This window comes from Camellia sinensis, chromosome 6 (genome assembly GCF_055761805.1).
Source record: "Camellia sinensis isolate YWXY chromosome 6, ASM5576180v1, whole genome shotgun sequence".
Lineage (NCBI taxonomy): Eukaryota > Viridiplantae > Streptophyta > Magnoliopsida > Ericales > Theaceae > Camellia > Camellia sinensis.
In genome coordinates this window covers 119,872,407-119,894,461 of record NC_138966.1, presented here as the reverse complement: position 1 = coordinate 119,894,461, position 22,055 = coordinate 119,872,407, and the positions used below count along the sequence as shown (strand labels likewise).

The 22,055-nt window shown below is 40.0% G+C and overlaps 1 pseudogene across 1 annotated transcript in view; it reads right to left on the bottom strand.

Moving 5' to 3' along the window:
• The window catches only part of LOC114295452 (putative serine/threonine-protein kinase SIS8), a 30,172-nt pseudogene extending 13,366 nt beyond the window's left edge, over positions 1 to 16,806 (bottom strand). Inside the window, exons 1-3 of the transcript XR_014333875.1 lie at positions 16,751 to 16,806; positions 12,772 to 12,796; positions 12,230 to 12,370 (exon numbers count right to left, since the gene is read on the bottom strand). The product of XR_014333875.1 is annotated as a putative serine/threonine-protein kinase SIS8 (transcript). The remainder of the gene's footprint in view (positions 1 to 12,229; positions 12,371 to 12,771; positions 12,797 to 16,750) is intronic.
• Between the last annotated feature and the right edge of the window lie 5,249 nt (positions 16,807 to 22,055).

The window sequence follows — 22,055 nt, the reverse complement described above, 5'->3', positions numbered from 1 at the left end:
GGCTCGTGTTGAGTTACCAAGGGTAGTTTGTGAATAGCCAGATGTCTTTCCAGAAGATCTTACTAGTTTACCACCTCACCGAGAGATCGAGTTCTCCATTGAATTAGTGCTTGGCACGGCACTGATTTCCATGTCACCGTATGGATTTGCATCGGCCGAATTGCATGAGTTGAAGATTCAACTCCAAGAACTTTTAGACAAGGGCTTCATTCGCCCTAGTACATCGCCTTGGGGAGTGCCGGCTCTCTTTGCGAAGAAGAATGATGGGTCATTGCGGTTGTGTATTGATTACCGCAAGTTGAATAGAGTTACAGTTAAGAACAAGTATCCCCTACCCAGAATAGATGATTTGTTTGACCAACTTAGAGGGTCTCGTTGCTTCTCAAAAATAGATTTGAGGTCGGGGTACCATCAGTTGAGAGTCCGGGAGGAGAACATTCAGAAGACGGCCTTTCGTACTCGTTATGGCCAGTATGAATTCCTTGTAATGCCTTTTGGGTTGACCAATGTACTGACTTCCTTTATGGATTTAATGAACATAATTTTTTGGGAATACTTAGACCGTTTTGTGGTCGTCTTTGTGGACGACATCTTGATTTATTCAACCTCTGAAGAGGAACACGAGACTTACTTGGGGGTAGTGTTGGGTTTACTTAGTGAGCACCAATTGTATGCCAAATTTGAAAAACGCGAGTTTTGGTTAACGGAGGTGAAGTTTTTGGGGCATGTAATGTCTAGAGAGGGAGTGACTGTGGACTCCTAAAAAATAGATGCCGTACAGGATTGGGAACTGTAACGACCCTCACTCTACTCTAGTCATGCTTGCATATATTACATGATCTTGTCTTGATACGTTACATTTTGCAAACCTTGATTCGTCTTGCTTAAGTGTTTCTCGCATGTTTTGTACCTTGCTTGGTGTGAGTTTAGCCGAGGTCATCTTTAGTCTAGAACTTCCTTGGACCCACTTTGTTCAACCTCCACCTTCGCCCTGACGTATTGGCCGAGATGTCATTATCTAGGCCGAGGTTTTCATCACCAAGGCCGAGATGTGTATTATCTGGGCCGAGATGTCACCTTTGCACCTAAGTGATCTTGTCCTGGAGTGGTGTGACCTAGACCAAGGTGTGGCACATCTAGGCCAAGGTGTGACACAGCTTAGTCAAGTGTTGCCCTTCCTAGCCGAGATCATTGTTCCCCCATTTGCCGATGTCTTGTTCTTAGCCGAGATCATTACTCACCAGAGTGCCCATGCCATTTTGCTTGTAGAACACACTTTGTCATAGTCTTGTCCTTTCACTCAGCCACCTTTTTGAGGAGAACCAACCCGGTAGTGCCGCGCGTCCCAGCTGAGTGTTAAATCAGCCGACAGACCCAGAAAATATACATTTTTGGTGTTACATCTTTGCCTTGTAGAGAGAGAGGCTCTAGGAAGAAGAAGAAGTCTTAGAGTGAGAGAGTAGACTTCCGAGCTTGATTTCTGAAGATTAAGCCGTTAGATTCGTGTATTGAGGTTAGACTCTTGATTCACTCTTATCGTTCTTATTAATCATCCAGTTGCATTTCACGATCGAATCTGTTCTGCATGTTATGCATTGGTTTAAAGTTTGGTTTTAGAAAGAGAAAATGGTTTTCATGTGTTCTTAACGAAAAGCCTCGTTTAATCCGAAAGTTTGCATTAAGGTTCATGTCTTTGTGTTTGTTTTGATGAGATCCCTGAGTGTGGGCACCCAGGTCCGTGTTTTTGAATTCATAGTATGAAATCTCAGCTTTTGTAATAACAAGTTTTGATCTTTGCATTCATCTTCCTCATGTTCATGTTCTTCATGTTCATATTCTTCAAGAAAAGGGAACCCAGTTTTCCCGACTTCATTTCCTTGAATGTGGCCATCGAGGCAACACCTCGGCAAGGAGGTGTGGGACCTCGGCCTAGACCTGGTAGTTGCCCAGCGTGTTTTCCCGAGATGAGAAACAGTGCCTTGTTTTGACTTAGCTTGGTTTTGAAAGATGTTGAGATCATCTGTATGCATGTGAATTTGTTTGAAAGTACATTCAACAGACTTTGCCATGTGTTTGTAGGACTTGGACTTGCCTTGACCCCGACGTCTGAAGAGCTATGTGAGTGGTATTTTTAATAAAGTTATGTTATTAAGTTTTGATAAAGTTTTGCCTTGCTTGTTTTGGAAAAGTATTTTGTGAAGCATGAATGATGATCCCTATTTTGTATACTAAGTACTAGCCTCGTTTTGAATGACAATCTTGAAAAGTCCGTACGTGCTAGGGGATTATAAGCATTTGTAGCACAATTTTGAAAAGTCCGTACGTGCTAGGGGACTATAAGCATTTGTAGCACAACCTTTGTTAATGTCATCCCTTGGATTTTGTACGAGATGTGTTATGCTTTGATTTGATAAGATTTCGGATATCATTCATGTAAACCCCTTTATTATTTGTACCATTCACTGAGTATCTAAGCTCACCCCTCTCTATATATATGTAGGTGACGAGCAGGACGGCGGTGACGCCTAGATGTACTTGCTACTTGTTTTGGATTTTGCACTTTTGCAGCATCTTGAAGATTTTGCTTCTTAGTTATATTTCATCGTATTTTGTATTTGATGGCTGAGAAGCCTTTTGGTCAAGATGTACTTTTGTATTTCATTGTTGTATTAAAGCTATGTAAAGATGTATGCCATTCCTTTTAACTTATGCACAGCTCTTATGGACTAATTAAATTTGTATATATTGCTTCCGCACATGTTAGCCCCATATATAATACTCTAATTGTGTGTGAAATTTGAAAGTTGGCCTTCGGTAATCTCGGATTACTAGCCATCATGGCACCATTCTACTAGGGGCGGAATGAGGTCGTGACAGGAACAACCCAATAATGTTTTTGAAATTCAGAGTTTCTTGGGATTTGCAGGGTATTATCGACATTTTGTAAGGGACTTCTCTAGACTAGTTGTACCTTTGACTAGGTTGACTAGAAAGGGTATCAAATTTGTGTGGAGTGAGGCTTGTGAAAAGTCATTCCAAGAGCTTAAGACTAAATTGACTACCGCACCGGTTTTGATAATTCTAGAAAGGGGTTTGAATTACATTGTCTATTGTGATGTGTCTGGGGATGGACTTGGTTGTGTCTTGATGCAAGAGGGAAAAGTTGTGGCATACGGATCACGACAATTGAAAACTCACAAGAAGAATTACCCCATTTAGAATTAGCGGCGGTGATTTTGCCTTGAAATTTTGGAGGCATTACTTGTACGGTGAGAAGTTTGAAGTCTTCTCCGATCATAAGAGTCTAAAGTATTTGTTTTCTCAAAAAGACTTGAATTTACGACAACGGAGGTCGATGGAATTTATGGAGGATTATGACTGTAAGTTACACTATCATCCGGGGAAAGCCAATGTGGTGGCCGATGCTTTGAGTCGAAAATCTGTGAGTAGTTTGGCAAGTGTGGCCATTCGGGAATAGGATATGCTAGATGTTATTGGCAAGTTTAATTTGCACTTGGGTGAGTCTGGAGAGAGTGCTACCTTGTTTACTTTGAATGCTTAACTTACCTTGGTTAGTAAGGTCATAGAGGCACAACGAGGAGACCGTGATGTGGAATCAATCCGTGTAAAGATTTTCAATGGAAAGGAAGAGAAAGGTTTGAACGTTCACTCAGATCTGAGTGTACATTACCTAGACCATTTGTTTGTACCAGAATCTTGTAGAGAGGCAGTACTTCGGAAGTTCCATCACTCACGCCTTACGGTACACCCGAGAGGCACTAAAATGTATCATGATCTTAGTCGTCAATTTTGGTAGAGGGGTATGAAATACGATGTCGCTTTATTTGTATCGAAGTGCCTTACTTGTCAACAAGTGAAGGCCGAACACCAAAGACTAGCAGGTTTGTTACAACCCTTACTGATAGCCGAGTGGAAATAAGAGTGTGTTACCATGGATTTTGTAGTTGGGCTTCCTAGAACACAACGAGGCAATGACGCCGTTTGGGTGATTGTTGATAGGTTGACTAAATTTACCCATTTCATTCTGATGTGCACTAGTGACTCAGTTGAACGCTTGGCAGAGTTGTACATTAGAGAGATAGTTCGACTTCATGGAGTCCCTGTGACTATTGTGTCGGATAGGGATCCTCATTTTACTGCCCGGTTATGGCAAAACCTTCAAGAGACGTTGGGAACTAAGTTGACTCTTAGCACCGCTTATCATCTTCAAACCGATGGACAGTCGGAACGTACCATTCAGATTTTGGAGGACATGCTTAGAGCTTGTGTCATTGATTTTAAGGAGCCTTGGGAAAGGCACTTACCATTGATTGAGTTTGCTTACAATAATAGTTACCAAGCTAGTATTAGGGTGGCACCATTTGAGGCCTTGTATGGCCGACCTTGTAGATCACCGGTTTGTTGGGCCGAAGTGGGTGATGCACCATTACTAGGTCCGGAAATCGTTAGAGAGACAACCAAGAAAGTTGTTCACATTTGGAAGAGGTTAGCTACGGCCCAAAGCCGACAAAAAAGTTATGCCGATAAGAGGAGACGACCTTTATCTTTTGAAGTTGGTGACTATGTGTTTCTAAAAATCTCACCAAGGCGGGGTTTGATGAGGTTTGGTAAGAGTAGCAAATTATCTCCAAGGTTCATTAGGCCTTTTGAGATCTTGGAGCGAATTGGGGAAGTGACATACCAATTAGCTTTACCGCCACAACTTTCGGGAGTTCACAACGTATTTCATGTATTTATGCTTAGGAAGTATGAACCCGACTCTTCTCATGTTTTTGATTGGGTTGACTTGGAGGTAGATGAGGATGCCTCTTACGAAGAATGATTGGTTCAAATATTAGATACCCAGGAGCAAGTGCTACGGGACAAAACTATACCGTTGGTAAAGGTGTTGTGGAGACACCATAGGGTTGAAGAAGCGACGTGGGAACGAGAGGCGGAAGTCCACTCCAAATATCCAGATTTGTTTAAAAATGCTTAAGTTGCTTTTCCTTGTAATATTCCCTAGTGTTGAGGGAAACGTATTTAAAGTTGTTAATCACATGTTGATATGTGCATTGTTGTTTTAAGTATAAGGTTGTTGAAAGTTGCCATTACTTTTTAGTAAATTTCATATTTATGCATATTTGGGAGGTTGTTGTTAATGAGATAACTATGGTGGAAATAGTGGAATTTGGTTGAGAGTTAGTATTGTGATTTGAAAATGAAATAGCGTGATTTCGATCGCTAGAAACCCCTTTGTTTGGGTAGTTTGATTTGAAATTTCGGGGATGAAATTCTTTAAGGGGAGAAGGTTGTAACGATCCCAGTTTCGACCCTCCTTTCATGTTTTGCCAGTTTAAGAGACTGAAATCCATGAATAATGTTGTTATATTCATTTTGTGTGTTAAAATAAATGGATGTTTGGAAAATTTCTTATTTATATTTATATAAATGATAAATTTCAGGGAATATGAGAATTATTGTTCATTTTGGAAATTATTGTTCAAAACATTGAAATAGTTTTAAAATGACTAATTGTTGAGGATACTTGAGAAGAGGGAATTGTGTTATTCCTTTGATGATGAATTTGAATAAAAGTATTTATATTCATCTTGTGTTATTGGCATATCAATTCATTTGATTACATTAAACTTTAAAAGTTTGATTTGAAAACTTGCATTGAGAAAAGAATGTTGAGAAACAAGTTTTCATGGAATGGTTTTGGGGTAAATACGTTGGTAAGTCTTGATAGGTGGTGTAGATGATATTGAATAAGTTGGCCTAAGAGTCTGGGGTGAAAAACCGAAAACCCACGCGGATAGGTGTCGAGCCTTCCGATTAATAGCGGTAAAAATGACAAATTGGTAGTACTTGTATAGTCTACTTGCAGACACCGACTTAGGGATTACTAGAGTCGTATTTACCGCTCTTGAAATGAATTGTTAAGTTTTGAAGAATTGAAATTGCATGACATCATTAAGCATGAGGGTTTTCGAAGATGAAGATCGGATTTTCCTTCAAAAGAGAATAGCATGGCATGTGCATTTCACCTCTTGAGACTTGTATAAAATGTATATACTTTGTTAAGGATTTCCTACTGGGCTTTATGCTCACCCTACGGGATTTTTGTGCAGGAAAAGATGTGGTGATGCTGTTTAACTAAAGGCGAGGAAATGTGTGTTGAGAGTACGAGACTCTCATTTTGCTGTGACTCTGTGTGTAAGCCAAGGGCTATATGTGTGTGGGTTTGAATAATTGTTCTGTGTAACTAGGTTCAAGCCTTGGAAACTTGTAAACCCTTGGAGGTATTTATTTGTTTATTTACTTGTTATTGGATTAATGTATTGTTGTATGAAGAACTACTATATCATGTAATATAAGTTTTGAGATTTATATTCATTTTTCCTTGAAAGAGCCATGATTGTTGTATTATCATTTGGACTAGAAATTTGGGGTGTTACATGTACTTTTCCCAAATGTGATACTCTAACGTGGTGGGTATATGTGGCACTGAAAAACTCTTTATTATACTTTTTTCAAATGTGACATTCTAATGTGGCGGGTAAATGAGTCATTACACATCCAAAAGGACTAAATGGATTACAAGAAAAAACATGAGACTATATAAATTACAAGTTTAAAATATGAGACTTATTGGTTAATCTCCCTCCTATTATTTTCTCTTTTGCATATTCTATGTTGGTTGCCATGAAGATGCATTAACCAAAAATAAAAGAGAAATAATAATCAAAAGCCATTAACCAATGTGTCACACCTTCAATTCACACAATATAAATTAAAATCTGATGTTGGCAAGGTAAGTAAGGTTTAATTTTATTAATTTATTTGCTTATATTCAAATATTATACAAATAGAAAAATTATATATAAAATGGTATGAAAATTTTTAATTTTATTATTTTAAAATAAAAGATTCATTAAAATAGCTTTTTTTTTTAAAAGTACCACATTCACATTATTAATTATAGTGAACTTATTATACAATAGATCATTTGATAATTCATGACATTTTTCATTAAATACTATTAAAAAACGTTACTTGTTGTTAATTTTCAATGACAGTTTAAAAATTATGTCACATAAATGCCACTAATTACAAGTTTTAGTGATAGTTTAAAAAAAACCGTCACAAAAAAAATTCACTAATTTTTAACTTTTAGCAACAATTTGAAGAAAAATTTGTAACAGAAAAACGTTACTAATTGTAAACTTTAGCGACGATTTATAAAAATTGTAACAAAAAAGTTACTAATTGTCAATTTTTAGCGATATATGCACAAAAAAATCGTTACAAAAAATTATTTTTAGCAACGATTTTATTAGGACTTATTTTTAGTAGGACTTGATAGGAATTAAGTCCAACTATTAGGACCTATTAGTAGTTTACCTTTTTGTAGTTTTATTATTATTGTTTTTTTACTCAAATTTAAATAAGGAAATTTACGAAATTCTTAACTATCAATAGGTCATAATCGTTGGATTTAATTCCCATTAAATTCTATTAAAAATAAGTTCTAGTAAATCGTCGTTGAAAATAATTTTTGTGACAATTTTTACATGTCGCTAAAAATTAAAAATTTGTGACTTTTTTTGTCAACAGTTTTTGTAAATTGTCGCTAAAACTTACATTAGTGAAATTTTTTGTGACAATTTTTTAAAATTGTTTCTGAAAGTTGAAAGTTAGTGATTTTTTTGAAACTGTCGTTAAAACTTATAATTACTGATATTTTTTATAAAAAAAAAATTTTAAAACTGTCATTGAAATAATTAGTGAAATTTTTTTAATAGTATTTACTAAAAATTACTATTAATTATCATAGAATGTATTGGATAAAGACATACACGTAAGTAGGAATGGCAACGGGCCGGGGCGGGGCCGGGGATGACACTCCCCGTCCCCGATCCTCGAAGGTTAAAAAATCCCCGTCCCCGGCCTCAATCCTTGACGGGAAAGGCATCTCTTCCCCCCGCCCCCGTCCCCTAACGGGGATCGGGTTTCCCCGATCTCAAAAAATCCCCGATAGACCTATTCACAACACACACAGAGATCTGTTCAACACACACACACACACACACAGATCTGTTCAACAAAAAAAAATAATAATAATCTGTATATGGACAACAATCTACAACAAATCTAGAACACACACACCCATACAACAACAGATCTAAAAAAAATTAATCTGTATATATATGGACAACAAATCTAGAACACATACACAGATCTATATATAGAACAACAGTCATCAACTTAAAAAAAAAAACATTTGTTCATCAACAATAGATTTGTTCATTATACACACACACACACACACACACACACACATATAGAGAGAGTTGTTCAGATTGGTGGCTTGGCTTGACGGTTCATGAACCACGATCTATTAGATCGGTGTCTTGACGGTTCAGATCGGTGGCTTCACGTCGGTGGCTTCACGGTGGTGGATCTGGATGATGATGATGATAACGAGAAGTGAGAGAATGAGAGAGAAATCACCATGGATCTGGACAATGATGATGATAACGAGAAGTGAGAGAATGAGAGAGAAATCAAAGTGAGTGAGTAAGGGAAAGGGAAAGGGAGAGAGAGAGGGACACGGAGACTGAGAGGGAGGGAGATGAGAGACACGGTGGTAGGCGAGAGGGAGAGGGACACGGAGAGTGAGAGGGAAGAAGATGAGAGATACGGTGGTGAGTGTGAGTGTGAGTGTGAGAGGGTTTGGTTTATATATATATATATATATATAGAGAGAGGGGTAAAATGGTAAATTCATTTCAGGAACTAGTGGGGACGGGGACGGCCGGGTACGGGGCTGGGACACATATCCCCGTCTCCGGCCCGAAACTGATCGGGGATTGAATTTTAAATACCATCCCCGTCCCGTTGGGGATATTTTTCGAGAAAAAACTGCTCAAATCAGGGTCGGGGGGTCGGGTCCCTATCGGGCCAGGTTCAAATTGTCAACCCTATCACCGCCATCACCACCACTCTTACTACCATAATCTTTATCATTATTGTTAAGTATCAACATCATTTTACTATCACTATCAACGTTGCTGCTACCACTACCACTACCATCAGGGTGGCCCTGGGCATAGGCCTACCAGGCCATAGCTTAGGGCCCCTCAAAATAGACCCAAAAAAGGGACCCCTCCTATTATAGTTTAGTGTAATATATTAGGTATGTTTTAAGTCCAAAAAAAAAATTAAAAAAGACCCATACTAACTTAAAATAAATTGACTTATTAAAAAATTAAAAGACCCATTCAAAATTAAAAGGGACTATTCTCTTTCTGTATCTAATTCTTAACCCTAACTCTTAATTTAATTTTCCCAAAAAATTGAGAGAAACGGCACAATAGAGCACTAACGAATTTCTCAAGAATTCAGAGCAAGTATGATTGATTTATTTGTTTCTAAAAATGCAAGAAGAGCAATGATCAAGTAATACTTATTAGTTGTTGTAATGTAATGCTAAGTATTTTTTATAATTTTGACACAAATCTTTTGTCCTTTACCTTCAAAAAAATTTCGTTGAATGAAAAAAAAAACAAATATATATATATATATATGTAAAAGGCCCCAAATGATCTAGTGACATTTATTAGTTGATTATCGGCTTTGGGCTCCGAAAATCTCAGGGCCAGGCCTGACTACCATGCCACCACACCACCACTATTAATGATTACCACTACTACCACAATCATCACTATGTCATTGCCGCCATTGCCACCACTACCACTACTGTCACCATCATGTCGCCACCACCACCACCACCACTACTACCACACTACTAAAATTTCAGCTTTTTGCGACGGCAAGAGGGCAGTCACAACTGGGGGCGTTGTAAAAGAGTTTTAGTGACGATACAGTGCCGTCACTAATGTTTTGCAACGACATTTTTGCCTTTTGCGATGGCACTTTGCAGTCGCTAATAATATTTTGAAATTTCTTGACTTTTTGCGATGGCACTATTTTACCGTCACTAAAAATGTTATTTGAGATAGCAAAAAATGCCGTCGCTAATAGTCTTTTTTTTTTTTTTGCAATGGCAAGAACACTGTTTTTGCGACGGTGTGGTGCCGTCGCAAAAAGTATTAAAAATATGAAAATTTTTATTTTTTGCGATAGTGTACTGCCGTCGCAAAAAATATTAAAAAAATAATAAAATTTCTATTTTAAATAATAAAATTTCTATTCGTCGCAAAAAGTTAAACCTGAAACAAAATCAATAAAAATATTAAAATTTTCTGTTTTTTTGTGACGGTGTAGTGCCGTCACAAAAAAAGAAAGAAACATCATGCGATAAAATTATTAAAAATATTAAAATTTTTCCATAATAATTGCATAATAATATAAAAATTCCTGTATAAAAATAATAATTTCTCCATAATAACATATTCTTCCATTCATAATTACACATCAACAAAATTATCCCACTACATAATGTTCCATACTACATATATAACATTTAAATATATGATTTTGTTCATAATTCAAAATAACATAAACCAAAATTAAATGTTTTCTCATCATTTTTCGTAGCTAACAAAAACAAAAGTTAGCCACATTCTCCACATACATGCATTCCACAAGAAGCACACTCATACATGGGAAATATCTGAAAAATAAAAATAAAAATAATTAATGACAATATAATTATGTGTTAATGTTAATTACAAAAAAACATAAAAATTTAACTACTATAGCATCAAATACAACATTTTTTTTGTTAGTCATCAAATCCCACATGGATAATTAAACATCTCAATCAAATACAAAAATAAAAATTTAACTACCATAGCATCAAATACAAAAAAAAAACTTGAAAATTATATCTGAAATCTGGCTCTAACTCCCAACAACATCAAATACAACATTTTTTTTTTGTTAGTCATCAAATCCCACATGGATAATTAAAAATCTCAATCAACAATGAGAACAGATGCATTTATGAGAAAATTAAGCAATGGAAATAAGTTATGACACCTTCAAAGAAATGTCAGCCTTCTAGTATCTATACAAAAGTTCATTATCCTTCAATTAATTAGCTTATACGCATATATTATGTTTGTACACATAAAGGTGTAGATATATCCTAGACTGAGCTATATGCTACACAACAAAATGTAAACCTCTAGACCTATATACAACAGGTATTTTATTCGTGGAGCTCCATAACTATATTAATTTGTGGTTAAGCAAGCTCCAAATGCTCTTTTGGAAGAATCAAATTTTTATACACAACTCAAAACGGATTTCTTAAAAACATAGTTCTTTCTAATGTTGTAACTACAACCCTTTATTCATCAAATAGAGGTTAATATACAACCTTTAAATAAGATGACAATTAAAAAAAATGAAATAAAAGACCTAGAAACAAGCAAGGAAGATTTTTAACCCCCAACAACACGTTTGATGGGATCAATTTGTAATGTCTCTAATGAACGCAATGATAATTTCAAATTTAAATGGCCTTAAACATCAAATGGTGAGTCCAGATCAAGTTTAAATGCAAATTTAAATTGAAGAAACAAAACCACTTAAAACTTCAGAAGGCTATATCACACTTTTTTAGATAACAGCAACGAAAAAAAAGAGGAAATATCATGAAAACAGACATCTCTCCACCAAACATCTCATCCAAGGACACCGCAAAGACGATCTGCGATTTTAAAAACCTTTCCCATAAGAATATATTTCCCATTCAATTGCAATCAACACATCCTGATTCAGCACATTAAGAAATTTCCTTATTGTCGTCAAATAGATTACTAAATGACATGGTGACAATAGTAATACATACCAGGTATAGTGGTGTGTAAAACATGCTCTTTTGACACAAATTCCAAAAAGAAAAACAACAAAACAAATTCGACACATAATTTCCTCTTCAAGTTATCACAAATGTTAGTACTGGCAAATCAAAGATTTTGAAACTTGGGGTTGTCAATGGTCAATACATAGAAAAAGCAAACACAATGCTTCTAAATGTTTGAATGAACATATGATATCTCATAAAATAAAAATAAAAATAAAAATACTGTAGAAGTGAGTAGTATTCATAACTACACAAAATTATGGAGAACAAAATCTTCTACAAGATAAAATTTGGACCGGTTGGCAAATTTAACAACAGTTAAGAGTTAGTTAATTCCAAATTCACATACCCAAATTGGAATTAATGGTCTGGGTTAGATTGACCTGCCTTTAAGAAACTTGAAGTGACCAAAGTATGACAGATCCATCCAATAACATTGGTAGGGAACTGTAATAACATGTATTCCAAGTAATCATTTGAAACTGACCCTGTATCAGATTTGAAAAAGCATTGAGAAAAATGAATCACCTGAAAATAAACAAAACAATCACAAAAGTCACAACATAGCAAACAAAATGACCTCAACAATCAAATCCTCTGACCAGACTTGGGTCCTACTTCCTATATACCCTTTGATAGCATAGTTTTTTTTTAAATTTTTTTTTATTATATGTTGGATCATAACTCTGAATAGACATTTGAGTATCGAGCTCAAAAGCTTCTGTATATGTTGTCCTTGTGCCATATATTACAAATTAATCCACTTCACTGAAAAAACAAGAACAATAAAGTTATCTTTTTGTCAGCTGGGAGATAAAATCTTTGATAGCATCTGGAAGCCAAGACAGTTGCACATTGGAAAATTTTGAACCTTGTAACCCTTTGGTTTTGATTTTTTCGAACCCATGTTCGTTAAGAAAAGTTCTTACTTGCAAGTCATTGTCTAAGACATACCTGTCTCACAATCAGCACAAATCAAAAAAAACAACACCAAAAAATTAATAATAATAAATATTTTTTTTTTAAAAAAAAAAAACACAGGAGTATGGATAGCATTTCATGGAAGCTGAAATGATTAGAAACTTCAGTGAAGTACCATATGAGTGGTGATTACGTGTATCATGTGTGCATCGATTCTAGTAAGAGACTAAAAGAAGCTTGATCATAAACATGTTTCACAATATTATGTGGCTGGCTAGTAGCAAAGGTGTAACTCTAAAGTGAGTATGTCTGGGAAAGTCGGACTAAAATAACAAAAACACTATAATTATGGTGCAACAAACTTATTGCAAGGATCCAAAAATATACTAGAAAGAGTAGATTTCAGACAAGTTTCAAGTATTTTCCAATTGTGGGAGTCAGCTATGTAAACAAAGAAACAGAAAGCAAGGTACCCTTAAAACCAACATATCACAACAATTAATACCTGCAATTTACATAATAGGGGTGACTTGTTTGAAGAGACATCTTCAAGAAAATTCGCACTCGCTTGGAATTCAGAAAAGCTTACAAGCGGTGATAGTAGTAGCGAGGATGGTGGTAGTGGTGATGGTGATAGTAGTGGTGGTGGTGGTGATGGTGGAGGTGGTGGCATGATGGTGGTGGTTGTGGTGGTATTGATAGTGGTAGAAGTGGTGGTAAATTTGTAATAGTGTATATTTTTTAACGTTTTGTAATAATGTATATTAATACTTATATTTAATATTTATAAATTTGATTAGAATTAAGTAAGTTTCATATGACTTAATTTTTTTAAAAAACTTATAACCTACATTTTAAGAGATATTTAAATTTTTAAGTGATATCAATTATGATTATTAAATGAACATAATTGATTGTCATTTAATACATCTAATTTTAAGTAGTGAATGTGATTATCAAACATTCCGTAAACCAACTTATTAATCCAAAACTTCATATTTCAAAGATTTTGTTCATTGGAAATAGACAACTTAACTGATGCTAGCCTAACAATTGGTGTTTGGAAAAGCTATGAAACAATATTGAAAAAAGAAAGAAAAACACACACACACAAAAAAAAAGAAGGAAATAATTCCTCCCCCTCCCCCCCCCCCCGGCCGCCGTGGGGGGAGCTATGAAAAAATATTGAAAAAAGAAAAAGAAAAACACAAAGGAAAAAGAAAAAATAATGGGAGATTTATGTGCAAGTCAAAATAGGTAGACTTTCTTCAATAGGTCTTAAGTTAGTGGCCTTTTCTTTAAAAAAAAAAAAGTCACTAATTATTAGTTTTTAGTGACAATTTAAAAAATTCATCACAAAATTTTTTTGTTAATTGTCAGTTTTTAGCTACAGATTTAGAAAATTATCACAAAAAATGTCTCAGTTAGTTCTTTGCAACCAATTCAGAAAATCATCACAAATATTTTTTTAGTGACAATTATGGTAGGACCAATATTTAGCGACTAATTGATAGGCCTTAATGGAAATTTAGTCAAATTATTAGAACCTATTGATAATTTGTCCTATTTAATTGTCACTGTACGGGGAGCAAATATTCCGACAAGCCCGTATTCCTTTCTTCCAAGCTCCTGTCTGTCCGATCGATCTGCGAGCACAACGGCGGTGAGCTACCCGGCGGTGTGGTCGGAAAACCCTCCGACGATCAAGTTAGCACACACCTTAGGATAGGGAGAGAGGAGTGTTTGAGTGTAAGAATTTTCTTACCAAAATTGTTCCTGCCCCGCAAGGGGGGCGCAGACTCGCTTATATACGTTCTGCGCCCCAAATCCACTCTTATCCGTCTCTCAACACGTGGTGCTACTATCCCATCTGTCAGCACAAATCTTGCTGGGCACCACCTAATCCAACTGCTCTCCCATTCTCCTAGGAGCTCGGCAGCCGGTCAGTACCATCTCGGCCATCGTCTACCATGCTGCGCTTCTTGCCCAAGTACTCCAACAGCTACGCTCAAATGGGGACCGGACTCGGCAGCATCTCGGCAGAGCTGAGCTCGGGACAACTCACGCTTGTCTGCGGTCGACCTATCTGCCGAGCAGACAGGTACCCCGGCTTCATAACCACGGATCCTCGCAGCTTGTTCAATCCACGCGCTGCCTTAACCGAGCAGCTTCCTTCACAGCCGGGCCACACAACTTGGCCCAACGCCTGTCCGGTCCAAATCTATCACGGCACAACTCTGTCCGGCCCAAATCTGTCCGGCATAACTCCATATCATTAATCTCCCTCTCAATTGCCCCTTAATTCCGTTCGCAAAAGCGTGACTGGGATTACATATTCCGACCGGGATAACACTTCCTCGGTCCTCAAGATACGAAACGACGACCGGGCTAGTTGACTCCTGTATGCGAAATTTGTTCGCTCCTACTCCTCGGTTGACGTTCTCTTCTTCAAAAATTGCCCGGTTGTCTCCTCGACTCTTCAACCTATCCTTTCAGTTCTGACGTCGTCATAAATAGGGACACGTGGCAGGCTTCCATTGGACCTCGAGCGGCCAACCCAGCCGTCTGCCAGAATTTGAATTCTTGGCGGTTTCTCCGTCTATACATACAAGCCCCCTCTTCCTCATTTCGCTCCTACTGCCTCTCTGCAATCCGACGCTTCAGAGCTCAAGCACCTTTCTCCAAGCCTCGTCTGCCATTCTTCGTGCTCGAAGGAATAGTCCCTGCCCTTCACTGGTAAGTCCTTCAACTCCTCTTTTGTTGCTATCTTCTTAAATATTTCACACATTAGGGCACTAAAACATAGTTCTTAGGACGTAGGCCATAGAAATCGTCCCAAACCTCCCACTGTTCATGGTGTTCTTCATTTTCGCTGATGAACTTCGAAGAACTGGGGCGGACCGGGCTCCAAGTCTTCGTTTGATCCAAAAAACCATCTCGACCGAGCAAATAACCTGTTAGATATAACCATAGCAAGAACCGGGATAACAAAGGTCTTGGCCGCTCAATCGGGCTAAAATCTGGTCTGCTTGGGCGGCCGAGCTCCTTGTCAGCCTCTACGACCGATGCGGTTTGGCACTCTAGACGACCGAGCTAAAGTCAAGCTCGCTTTGCGCGACCGCGCTCCCTCTTACACTTGCCCTCCTTTTCCTGCAGAGTCCAAGGGGACCACTGTCCAATCCTGAGGCTCCCAAAGACCAAGCAGCCACAAATCACCTGACAGTGCCAAACCAAAGCCGAGCTAATTTAGCCGATCGTAAATGGGGAAATTTCGCTTCCTCGTAGATACTCCGGCTGTCCTAGCTGCGTTCAGGGAGGAGTACGGCATCCCGGCCGATGTCCACCTTGAGCTTGCAGAAATTGAGACAACGCCTTGAGGCAGAAAGGAGTGCCCTTTCACCATGCTATCAATCGTCGAAGGAGGCCTTCGTTTTCCACTCAACCCACTAATCACCGAGTTCCTCCGCCGCACCGGGCTTGCACCCACTCAAGTGTCCACAACACCTACCGAATAATAAACGGTGTGCACGAGCTTAACAACCGGCTAGGCATTAACTTAGGTTTAGCCGAGATACTACGGCAGTACACCCTGGGGCACACTGGCGACGGCCTCGCCTATTACCTTAAGATTAGGCTGGGCAAAGAAAAAATCGTGACCGGAACACCAGACAAGGACTTGCACGATGACGATTTCTTTTGGGTAACCGGCAATTATGAAACAGCCGAGGTACCGGGCTGGTTCATAAGCAAAAACTTCGGTTCCACATGTAAGCCGTGTTGTCTTGTTCGGTCAATTCACTTTATTATTCTGCACTTAACCATTTTTCCTGTTCCTCCTGCAGCAATTCAAGCCTTGCAAGCAAACTACCAATGCCCCAACGCAGAAGCAATCCGGACCGCGCTCCGCTACAGCCACCGAGATTGCAACGAATTGCTCGGCTACGTTCCAACTTATATATACTCAGCACCCCGCCAGAGTAAAGTTACCGACTTTCTTCATGCTCCAACTCCTCCCCGAGATCCAACTCTGCCAGATGTCCCATTTATCTAGTTAACTGAAGCCGAGGAGATGGCGAAAAGGAGTCGCATCAAGAACTTGCTCACTGCGACCTCGGGCAAAATACCGAGCATCGTTCCCTATTCCCGAGCTGCCGATCAATCCAGCGGTCCTATAGTTGCCTTGGCGTCGCCGGTTGCCGGGCAATCCAAGCAAGAAGCTCGCCGGGCTAGCAAAAGGCCTCGCGCAGACCCATCTGTCGAGCTGGTTGTCGAGCTCACCACCGAGCAACCCACAGAAACCGCAGACCCAATTCCAGTCTGGCGACTGCAGCTTAAGCACCGGGGAAAAGACATCCCGGCGAGCGCTTCGATCAAGGGTGACAAAGAGCACCTTCTTGCCTTTGATCTCTCAAAAGCCCTGCTCCTACCGAGCGATGTGGTCGGCAGCGACCACGTTCCGGACACTCAGCTTGTGAAGTCTTTAGTCAAGTTCATGGCCAGGGTAAGTCTCAATCCTTTGCTGAAATTTTTCTTAAGTGTTTGCACGGTTTCTAATTTGATCCAGTTTTCCCCTTGTAGGCCATCCAAAAGCAGCACCTGGTCATGGAGCACATCCACCGACTTCGGCAAAAGGCAGCCGACACTGCCAGCCAAGTCCAAAGCCTCCAAACCGAGCTTGGCCAAGCAAAGTCCTCACTTGAAATCGCCAATGCCGATAACAACCGGTTGCTCGGCCAACTCGATGAAGCCAAGAAAAAGAGAAACGAGCTCCAGGCCGAGCTGGACGCGCTCAAGAAGTCCAGGGAGAAGGATTGTGAAGACGCCAATAATGCTGGCTTCAAAGAGGTGGAAGACAACTATAAAAAACAAGTCTTCGCCACCCAGGACATATATTTCAAAGCTGGATGGAAGGCTGCCTGTCAACAGCTCGGTCAAGGTCCTGACACTGACGTGTTTGCCTCTCCACCGGCTGTCTTCTTACCGACCTACCTGATTCCATACGCCAATGACGTCTTCAGCACGCTGCAGGCTGAGGCCGGGGAAGGACTCAAAGAAGTTGAGGCAGACGCTGAGGGAGATGACCAAACCGAGCAAGGTCAAACCGGCCAGACTCGGACCGGTGTCCAGGACCGAACAACAACGGTCAACCTGGAAGCTGAGGAGGAATTCCCAGACCTCTCCTCTTTAGTTTAGTTTTCTTTTTTCTGTCCGCAAATGTAATCGGGCTAAGTTCCCCACCTTTTGTATTAACTTTTTATCAATGAAAAGCTTTAATTTCATCAAGTGTTTGCACGGTTTTCTCCAACTCTATCTGCAGCAAAACATCTCGGTTTGAATGACTAAGTTGCACAAATCACCAACTAGCTTGACCGGAGTTAACACCTCGGTAAATTTAACAAAATTGAGGTTCTGCAGCCAGAATAAACATCTCGGTGGGAACAACAAAGTTGAACAAATCACTAATTCTTTTAACCAGACTAAATCATCATGGTTGAGTATGCCTGAACTGAAAACCCCTTGTATAACCGGAATACACCATCTCAGTTTTAATTCTGATAGAATAGAACAAACCATCAACTCCTTCAACCGGAGTAGGTCATCTCGGTTGGAATCTTTGAGTTGAACAAACCAACAACGCCTTCAACCGGCGTGACTTATCTCGGTTGGAATCACTGAGTTGAGCAAACCGTCAACTCTTTCAATTGGAGTAACTCATCTCGGTTGGTATCCCAGAGTTGAACAAACCATCAACGCCTTCAACCGGCGTGACTTATCTCGGTTGGAATCACTGAGTTGAGCAAACCGTCAACTCCTTCAACCGGAGTAACTCATCTCGGTTGGTATCCCAGAGTTGAACAAACCATCAACTCCTTCAACCGGAGTAGGTCATCTCGGGTGAATCCCTGAGTTGAACAAAACATCAACTCTTTCAACCGGAGTAAATCATCTCAGTTGAGAATACCTAAGTTGAACAAAACATCAACTCTTTCAATCGGAGTAAATCATCTCGGTTGAGAATCTCAAGTATTCAAAGCAATCAATCAAAATGCTAAGGCAAAGAAGACACCTCTATATATTGACAAAAAGAATTACATTCTGAAGTGTAAGGCAAAAAATTCCTTTGCATAAAAAGAAAACAAAAGCTAGAAATAGTACAGTTTGAGGTTGGCCGCATTCCATGGCCGGGGTATTCCTTTACCATCGAGATCCTCCAAGTGGTATGCCCCTTGCCCGCCAGACCGGTTATCTTGTAGGGTCCTTCCCAATTTGCCCCTAGTTTGCCTTCACCTGGCACCAGGGTGTTGCCCATAACTTTCCTCAAAACCCAATCACCTACTTTGAACGGTCTGGGGTGCACCGTTTTATTGTACTTCCTTGAGAGCTCTTGTTGGTAGGCAGCGATGTGGATGAGAGCCTTTTCTCGGCGCTCTTCCACCAAATCCATTTCCAGAGCAATGGCCTTGGCGTTTAGCTCGGGTTCAAAACTTTCACTTCTGAGAGTGGGCAAACCTACTTCCAAAGGTATGACCGCTTCCATGCCATAAGCCAAAGCGAATGGAGTTTCCCCGGTAGAACGCCGAGGGGTAGTTCGGTATGCCCAAAGGACGCTGGGAAGTTTCTCGGCCCACTTTCCCTTGGCCTTCTCAAGTCTCTTCTTCAGTTCGTCAAGAATAGTCTTGTTTGACGCCTCGGCTTGACCGTTGGACTGTGGGTAAGCCAGAGTGGAGTTGTAGAATTCGATCTTCAAATCTTCACAAAACCCTCTGAATAGGCGACCGTCAAACTGGGTGCCGTTGTCAGAGATCAAAATTTTAGGGACGCCGAACCGTGTTACCACATTCTGCCAGACAAACCGCTTCATGTCTTTCTCCTTGATTGTCGCCAAAGGCTCGGCTTCAACCCACTTGGTGAAGTAGTTTGTTGCCGCGATGAAGAAATTGCGGTTGCCTGGTGCTGTTGGGAGCGGCCCCACTATGTCTAATCCCCACATTGCAAAAGGCCAAGGGCAGGTTAGGGGAAGAAGTTCTCTGGCTGGCTGATGAATCTGGTGCGCAAACTTCTGGCACTTCTCGCACTTGCGAACATATTTCTGGGCGTCGGCTTGCATGCACAGCCACCAATAGCCTTGCGAAATAGCGCGGTAGGCCAAGGACCTGCCCCCTATGTGACTACCACAGATGCCTTCTGTAGCACGCGCCCGCGGAGGGGGACCTTCGCTGCTACAGTTCGGACTCGCGATTTTGTTTGTCGCGGTTCTTAATCTGAACCAAAGAGTCCAAATCTGGCAAATCGTTTTGAGAAACAGATTTTTGAAAGAGTAGTGCCAAACATGGACTGCTTTGCCAGATACAGAGTCGCCACCTAAATATTTTTTAAAATGGGGAAATTTAGGAAACCCTGACTCGGTGCCGAAGGCCACATGTCCGTCATCACCGGAGTTGTCTTGGCTCGGGAGCTTGGGTACGATCGGGGAAGGTCAGCTATGAGCACCCCCTTTCGCCCGGTCCGGAGACCGGCCTCTACTAACCGTGATATTTTGTTTTGAAAACGTTTATGTGTTCTTATTCCATTTATTAGCCTAGAATTACTATGTTATGCGCGCAGCAAACAAGTATAGACTAGATTACCTAATTTGGAAATAAACATCGCATATCCGTTCGGTTTTGAAAAGCGCTTTGGAATTTGCTACTCGTAAGTAGGCTAAAACACGGATTTCAAGAGTTTTTTTTTCAATTTAGACAATCCACCCTTCACCCACAGGCATGCAAAACAGTTTATCTCATATAAGCACTTAGCCGCATGGCAGGCATACTGTCATGGCAACACTCACACACATGCAGGATGCTAAAGCATAAATACTTACATCGTACTCCGTGCCAAAACAGTCAACTAGTTAGCAAACATGCATGTCCTAGTTCATGTTGAAACTGGCTAATGCATCACATGCAAAAATGCAATCTAGGCAGGCTCGGCTAACCCTAAACATGGCATATGAAATGCGATCAATTACCACATATTCAATTTGTGAATTGAAGTACAGATGCAGTTAGCGTGATGTACCGAGCCTAATGTATGTAATACAAATGTATGGATGCACGCATGCATAGCATAAGGTATGCTAATTTTAAAGATGCCCTAATCTACCATCATAAGCAGGTAAATAAAAGGGAAGAAAGAAGTGGGGATTGGAAGACATACACACCACCCACACACACTTATTACAGATTTGCCCTCACTCGGAGGGATTAAATAAATATTACAGTCCCAAATAATAAACAAATAAAATTATTATAGAATTTCTAATTAATTAAGAGAAAGGATGCAAAAGAAAAAGGAGGGTGGCCACAGCCTCTGCCTCGGGGTGCGCAGATGATGCATGCTCGGAACTTGGCTCGCCCAAAAAACCCGTACCGTACCCCTGCCACTTCTGTTTGTACTGCCTTATTTCTCTGAAAATTGCCCAAGTCCTGGAGCAGGTTCCTTACACACTGTAGAGCACCACCGGCCAGACAGAATTCCTACCGGCACTCCAGAATTTCCATCGGCTGTTGAATTGATAATCGGCACTTAAAATATTGCCGGCCGGCACTGAATTCTACCGGTCGGCAGAAACTTCCTGCAGGGACAGTTTTGACAGCAAACAGAGAATAGACAGTGCATGGCATGGGGTTTTCAGGCATATGTAAGCATGGTCATACTTCCTATCATGTTTTGAACTCAAGGAAGCATGTCCCTCGATCCTCGAACCATCAATGGTGCATGGTGGCTCAAAGAATCAAATTTGCCATTTGATATAGAGATGCATGCAACAAACAAAATGAAGACCGAAGCCTTATCAAGTTGGAGTCAAAGGCCCCGGTGACCGAGAATTAAGGCACATTACATCACTTGAAGTATGAATGTCCCTTGATTCTCACACTTGGCTTGACACCCCAAACCAAGTGAATGCGATGCATGTTATGCAAACATGATTCAAAATGCAACAATGACATGGAAATGCGAAGCATGCCAAATGTTATGCAACTCACATGACAAGTATGCAATGCTAAGCATGCAATATGCAAGTGCAATGCAAACCTAGGCCACTTGAGCAATGGGATCAACATGAAACATTACTTAATGGTGCAATTATGTAACAAACATGAGACAAGCATGCAAGAGGGTTTTGAACCATAAAGGGGCAGGCCCTAACCCACCCCAAAACAGTGGCCAAAAGTGTCTGAAAGGTGGACCAATGTTCATGCCAACAAGCAAACCAAAAGCCCTAAGGTTATGGCACCAAAAGGAGACA